We start from the raw sequence: 7,254 nt of genomic DNA on the forward strand, positions 1-7,254 counted from the left end.
ACCTCCTCTGCAGCCAGGAGCAGATGACACAGAATTCCTCTGCTTATCGTGTGTGTGACAGTGCAGAGCCCTGACAGGCAAGGCAGGGCTGCATGTCACACACAAACTGCTGGCTCGAGAAATGGATGGAGATTTGACCAACATTAATGCTGATGCTGTGTTAAATTAGTGCAATGCAGTCTGGTGAACACAAAACTTTTGTTTTATTGTGAGGTGCATGTACTGAGAAACAAGCATGACTGATCTCCTTTATGGAACTCATTAGTGCACAATGCAGACTTGAGACTTCTATACAGGCGGTCCAGAAATTAGATCAGTTAAAGCGGAATATAACCCTGCATTGCAACTTTGCTCTAAAACATTATTTACAGTATATTTTTTTACTAGACCAGCATTGGAAGGGTTATACAGAGCTTTAAAGTTCCTGGAGATTTCTGCAGACGCATCCGAGGCTGACATAGATACATTTTGTTTACATAAATGTATCTAAGTGTGTAATATGACTCATCTCTCTGACTGAGAAGGAGCTGGAGGACAGCCAAAGAGTGTGTAACATTTCTCAATAGATACATTTAACTAAATAGAATGTAACAATCTGAACTTCTGCATATCTCTCCACGGAACTTTAAACCTCTGTGTTTAACCCTTCCAATGCTGGTCTAGTAAAAAAAAATGCTTTTTGCACATAATATGCTGTAAATAATGTTTTAGAGCAAAGTTGAAATGCAGGGTTATATTCTGCTTTAAGCTCGTTTCTCAGTAATAAATATGAAAGACACCTTGCAATAAAATGAAGGTTTTGCGTACAACACCAGACAGCACCACCATTGTAAGCTTTGAACATAAGAAAAATGTCGTAATCCACCCCACTGAGATAAATAGCCGACATTGATTTTATTTGATCCATCTACACACTATCCCCTATTCAGCTCCAGCATGTTGCTGTTGTCTATCTGCGAGACATCTCTGAAGACAGCAGCCAAGTCACGAGGGATAGGGGAGAGCGCAGCACCCAGTAGCCCAATTAGCAGAAGATTACAGATTGGGGGAGGTGGCTAAGAGCCAGTGTCACCCTCACTGCCAGCAGCATACAGTAGCACCCAGTGTCATCCTTCCACCCAGCAGTGCACAGTACCGCCCAGTGTCACCCTCACTGCCAGCAGCATACAGTAGCGCCCAGTGTCACCCTCCCACCCAGCAGCGCACAGTACCGCCCAGTGTCACCCTCCCACCCAGCAGCACACAGTAGCACCCAGTGTCACCCTTCCACCCAGCAGCGCACAGAAGCGCCAGTGTCATCCTCCCACCCAGCAGCGCACAGTAGCGCCTAGTGTCACCCTCACTGCCAGCAGCACACAGCAGTGCCCAGTATCACCCTCACTGCCAGCAGCATACAGTAGCACCCAGTGTCACCCTTCCACCCAGCAGCGCACAGTACCGCCCAGTGTCACCCTTCCACCCAGCAGCGCACAGTACCACCCAGTGTCACCCTTCCACCCAGCAGCACACAGTAGCACCCAGTGTCACCCTCCCACCCAGCAGCATACTTTAGCACCCAGTGTCACCCTCCCACCCAGCAGCGCACAGAAGCGCCCAGTGTCACCCTTCCACCCAGCAGCGCACAGTACCGCCCAGTGTCACCCTTCCACCCAGCAGCGCACAGTACCGCCCAGTGTCACCCTTCCACCCAGCAGCATACAGTAGCACCCAGTGTCATCCTCCCACCCAGCAGCGTACAGTAGTGCCTAGTGTCACCCTCCCTGCCAGCAGCACACAGTAGCATCCAGTGTCACCCTCACTGCCAGCAGCACATAGTAGCACCCAGTGTCACCCTCACTGCCAGCAGCACACAGCAGTGCCCACTGCCCAGTGTCACCCTCCCTGTCAGAAACACACAGTAGCGCCTAGAGTCACCCTCCCACCCAGCAGCACACAGTATCGCCTAGAGTCACCCTCCCACCCAGCAGTGCACAGTAGCGCCCAGTGTCACCCTCCCACCGAGCAGCACACAGTAGCACCCAGTGTCACCCTCCCACCCAGCAGCACACAGTAGCACCCAGTGTCACCCTCCCACCCAGCAGCACACAGTAGCACCCAGTGTCACCCTCCCACCCAGCAGCACACAGTAGCGCCCAGTGTCATCCACCCACCCAGCAGCGCACAGTAGCGCCCAGTGTCACCCTCCCACCCAGTAGCGCACAGTGTCACCCTCCCACCCGGCAGCACACAGTAGCACCCAGTGTCACCCTCCCACCCAGCAGCACACGGTACCGCCCAGTGTCATCCACCCACCCAGTAGCGCCCAGTGTCATCCTCCCACCCAGCAGCGCACAGTACCGCCCAGTGTCATCCTCCCACCCAGCAGCACACAGTAGCGCCCAGTGTCACCCTCCCACCCAGCAGCACACAGTAGCGCCCAGACACAGGAAGTTAGCTAGGCCATTAGTTCTTGCTGAAAGCACCCCAAAACAAAAGCCCTTTTGAGGGCTAATATTGTTCTGTTGTGGGTTTTTGTGTGTGTGAGACACTGCATACAGGCCACAGGCAGTTGCTGTGCCTTGTAGTTCTGATCTACAGTATCCTTTTCTGTCTTTATTACAAGCCAGCACATTGTCTATCAGTGCATAGCTTGCAACTGTATTTGTGATTGAAGTTACTATAGGATATCTCTCTGTATAGGTGACACACTGCATACAGGCCACAGTCATTTGCTGGACCTTGTGGTTCTAAAGTATTCTGTTCTATCTATTACAAGCCCAGCACACTGTCTGTCATAAGCAGTGCATAGCTTTCAACTGTAGTATTTGTGATTGAACGTATTATAGGATATCTCTCTGTGTTTGGTAAAGTACACAGCCCAGTGATCCACACACACAGCTGCTGTGGATTTGACACTGATTGTGTGCCACTTTGTGAACACACACACTGCCTACCAGTATTAAATATTGTTAGTAGTACTGCATACCCTCAATATGGAAAAAATGACAGGCAGAGGCAGGCCACCCCGTAGGTCTTTTCGAGGTTGTGCTGGTGTGATTTCGTGTGGCCCTCTACCAATGCACAGTGTTCAGAGGGCAGGTACCCTCAACCTCAAAATTCTGAGGACGTAGTTGACTGGTTAACACAGCGCAACACCTCATCTTCCTCAGCTTCTGCAGGGAACCATGACATATCTTCCTCCTGCTCTGATTTGGGCACCCCACAACTACTTACCACTCACCCGGCAGCCACCACTGCTACTACTAGCACCAAAGCCGCTCCACTTGTGCTGTCGGAGGAGTTATTCACACATTCCTGTGATGAATTTACTGATCCACAACCTTTATTGTTACAAAATGAAGGCGCTAAGGATGTTACACCACCTGATATGTCTCAGTTAGGCGTCACTACACACAGGGACGTAAGGTGTGAGGATGATGATGAACTACCTGTTGTTGGTGCAGTTTTGGAAGTGCCTGACACAAGCGAAGCTAAGGATGATGATGATGTGGGCATGGATGCAAGGTGGGAGCCCAGAAGATGAGATGAACAGGGGGTACAGTTCAGAGGTGCAAACAGCTCGTGGCAGTGTCCGACGGCATATATCACCACCTGGGGTCAGCCAGCCAACACGCCCTTCAATGCCTGCTGCTACGACCACCAGAATGCTGTTATTCCAGAGCTAACCAGTGTGGCATTTTTTTTGTGTCTCTGCCTCAGATTACAGCAATGCCATCTGTAATCTCTGCCAATGAAAACTAAGTCATGGAAACTGCAACACCCACCTAAGGACAACTGCCTTACGAAGGCACATGATCTCCCATCACAAACACCAATGGGATAAGCACATGGGGAAAAGCAGCACACACACACACGCAAAGCCACCCTCCTCCTCCTCTTCCTCCTCCTGGTGCTGCATCTTCAGCTGCTTTATCCTCTGCTGCCCTTGCACCTTCATAGCCACCCTCCTCCACTCCTCCTCTCACCATGAGCAGTTTCTGCTCCTCTGCCCACAGCCAGGTGTCTGTTAAAGAAATATTTAAGCGGAAGAAGCCAATGTCTGCCAGTCACCCCCTTGCCTGGTGTCTGACAAATGGCTTGGCAAAACTGTTAGCCTGCCAGCTGTTACCATATCAGCTGGTGGACTCTGAGGCCTTCTGAAAATTTGTGGCGACTGGGATACCGCAGTGGAAGATACCAGGCCACAATTATTTTTACAAAAAGGTGATACCCGTACTGTACAGTGATGTTGAAAGTCAAGTGGTGTCATCTCTGGCACACAGCGTTGGGTCAAGGGTCCATCTGACCACAGATGCCTGTAATGCAAAGCACGGTCAGGGCACATATATTACTTACACGGCACATTGGGTAAACCTGCTGACCACTGGCAAGCATGGAGTACGTGGCTGTGCAGCAGACTTGGTGACACCGCACACGGCTTGCAGGCAGGCCTGCTGCCACCTTCTCTTCTTCTCCTCCTCCTACATCCTCTTCGCTGTCGCCCTCCTCCTCAGCTGAATCCTACTCTATTGCTGCGCTCTCCTCTCAAACTGCACACCCCCAGCTCCCCAGGGCCTACTCCACATGCCAAGTACGATGATGTCACGCCATCTTGGATAGGTCTTGCCTCAAACATGAGAGTCACACCTGGCCGCTTTGAACTAACAGGTGGATCAGTGGCTGACCCCGCACCAACTGGAGATCGGCAAAGTGGTGTGTAACAATGAAAACAATCGCTTGTCGGCTTTGAGTTTGGGCAGGTTGACACATATGCCCTGCATGGCACATGTGCTGAATGTTATAATCCAACGATTTGTGTTTCAGTTTCCAGGCTTACAGGAGGTCCTGAAGCAGTCCAGGAAGGTGTGTGGGCATTTCAGGTGTTCCTGCATGGCCATGGCACGCTTGTCTGATATTCAGCAGAAAAAGAACTTGCCAGTGAGACACTTGATTTGCAATAGCACGACTCGCTGGAATTAAACGCTCCTCATGTTTGACCGCCTGCTACAACAGGAGAAAGCAGTCGATAAGTATCTGTACACCCCTAAACAACATTGCTGCCGAGAGGACTGACATTTTATGTCCTGAGAGTGTCAACTAATGACAACCCTTTGCGGCTGTTTGCAGCAGTGCGTTAAACAGTGAGTTTGGTCTGTCAGTGTGAAGCAGTACACTGATCCATGTATACACACACAAGATGTTTTAAAGCACTTTATGCCTCCAGTTTAGGAATTTTGGCATGTATCCAACTCTGGCATGTGTTAGATCCCTTAAAACAAATTTTCCATCACTTTTCTGGTCCCTGCATGTTTTAAAATTTGCCTGCCCATTGAAGTCTGTGGCGGTTCGCGCAAACTCAAACTTTTACGGAAGTTCGCAAAATCTGATGTTTGGCCATCTCTATTTACTATATACTGCAGTAACTAACCATCGGCTGATCAGCGTGAGACCGTACCTGGGCAATCCTACATTAGCTGGCAGGATGCCTATGTACTATGCCCGGAGCCTGCAGCTCCACACCCACCTCCTGTCATGGCCTCACTGGCATTAGTTGTGTATGACGCAGTGGAGGGCAGCTGGGAAATGTACCGGGTGAGACAGAGGAGGAACGGAGCGGCCGGGGAGGACGGTGATGGATCCCAAGGCCTGCATGGGGCTGGAGGAAGTCTCAGGTAAGTATAAAAGGTAGTACATGTATCTGTACATACACCGCTCAGCCACCATACCTTCCGAGGGGAGCCAGGTCCCAGCAGCCAACACTCATATCCAACATTTCTTCACAGAAGACCACCAAGGATGCACTTAAAACGTCTTTTGTGATAAAAGCAGAACATCAAGGAATAGATAACATGTGCCAGACAGAAATAAGCTCTTACTCATAGCCTTAATTACAATCAACAGATAGGTGCTTAAAGTCACTCTCATCTGTGACTAATCACTTAGTGTAATTTGATCTCTCAGCTGTGTCAGCTGGCTGTCTCTGCAGAACAGCTAATTTGTAAACAAAAGATGTGTAAAAAACGTACCCAATGACAGCGGGTCCTGCAATGTCTGTCATGGCGTCTCCAGCAGGACTCGCTCATCCGTGCGGGCTGCTACGCCATCCGCAGCTGTCGGCATCCCCAGTGTCCCTCCGGCAGATAGTCAGGCCGCGCACGTGCGCTGATCAGACAGAAGCACGCACACGAGCCAGAGTGGCCTTTACAGGCCAAGGAGGCGGATCTAGGTGACGTCGGCAGCTGACGTCATCTGAGGGAGTGAAGGCAGGAAATTTCATCCAGGAATACAAGGCCAGGAGCTTCAGTTGCTCACTGGCCTTGATACTAATCAGTTCGCTGGTTCTTGGCCTAGCTAGCTACCTTTGAGCTACATTATATATGGTGGTACTCACCATATATATGTACTCTAGTTAGTCAGTTGTTGTTGGTTTGAGTATTGATAGCTGTAATTGTAATTCATTCGTAATATCCTCCTGATATTATTGAATTAAACATCTATTGTATGATTTATCTGTGTACCGTCTTCTAGCCTGTTTTCTGACCTTGCCTCTGTTTTACCCTTCTGTATCGCAGTCATCTGATTAACGTTACCGACCCGGCCTGACCCCTGACCTTGCTACTGTCTGATCCCGGAAACACGACTGACATCTGATACCCGTTATTGACCCTGCTGTTTTTGACTACGATTAAGCCTGACGATTCTGTACCTCGAAAGATTACTTGTGCACAAGTAGTGACCGGTCTAGAACATATTACTGTTGTTGTATATTACCAGTGTCTGTTATCTCGTCACGCACCAGCGTGATAAGATGTTACCGTTATGTCTGCTTTCATGAAAGCATGAAGTAGACGCACTGCAGATTTATTGCAGGAATTGTATCAGCTGTAACAAAGAAATGTGTTTCTTTAAAGTGAATCTGAAGCCAAAATAAACTTATGAGATAATGAATTATATGTGTACTACAGGTAAGAAATAGAAAATTAGAAACAAAGGAACAAGTCATACATGGTTTCCAGTACAGGAAGAGTTAAACAACTTCAGTGGTTATCTATGAAAAAGAGCTTATCTGAGCTCTCTGACCCAACTTGTGTCAGAGACAGTCCTATTTTCTGAAGTGCTTATACATCAAAGAAACAGTGACAAACAGCCTTAGACAAGGTTTCTACTGCAAGGAATGCCCAAGGAACATTAGCTCTGCAAACCATACTCTATTTTGTGAATAGGAATAAATGCTATATAACTGAACATTACAGCTCTTTTCTTTGCTACTAATGT

The 7,254-nt window shown here is 49.0% G+C and overlaps 1 pseudogene; it reads right to left on the reverse strand.

The window, feature by feature from the left end:
• Positions 1–7,254, reverse strand: part of LOC137524107 (zinc finger protein 850-like) — a 197,625-nt pseudogene that overhangs the window by 12,120 nt on the left and 178,251 nt on the right.

This window comes from Hyperolius riggenbachi, chromosome 7 (assembly GCF_040937935.1).
Source record: "Hyperolius riggenbachi isolate aHypRig1 chromosome 7, aHypRig1.pri, whole genome shotgun sequence".
In the NCBI taxonomy this organism is placed as follows: Eukaryota; Metazoa; Chordata; class Amphibia; order Anura; family Hyperoliidae; genus Hyperolius; species Hyperolius riggenbachi.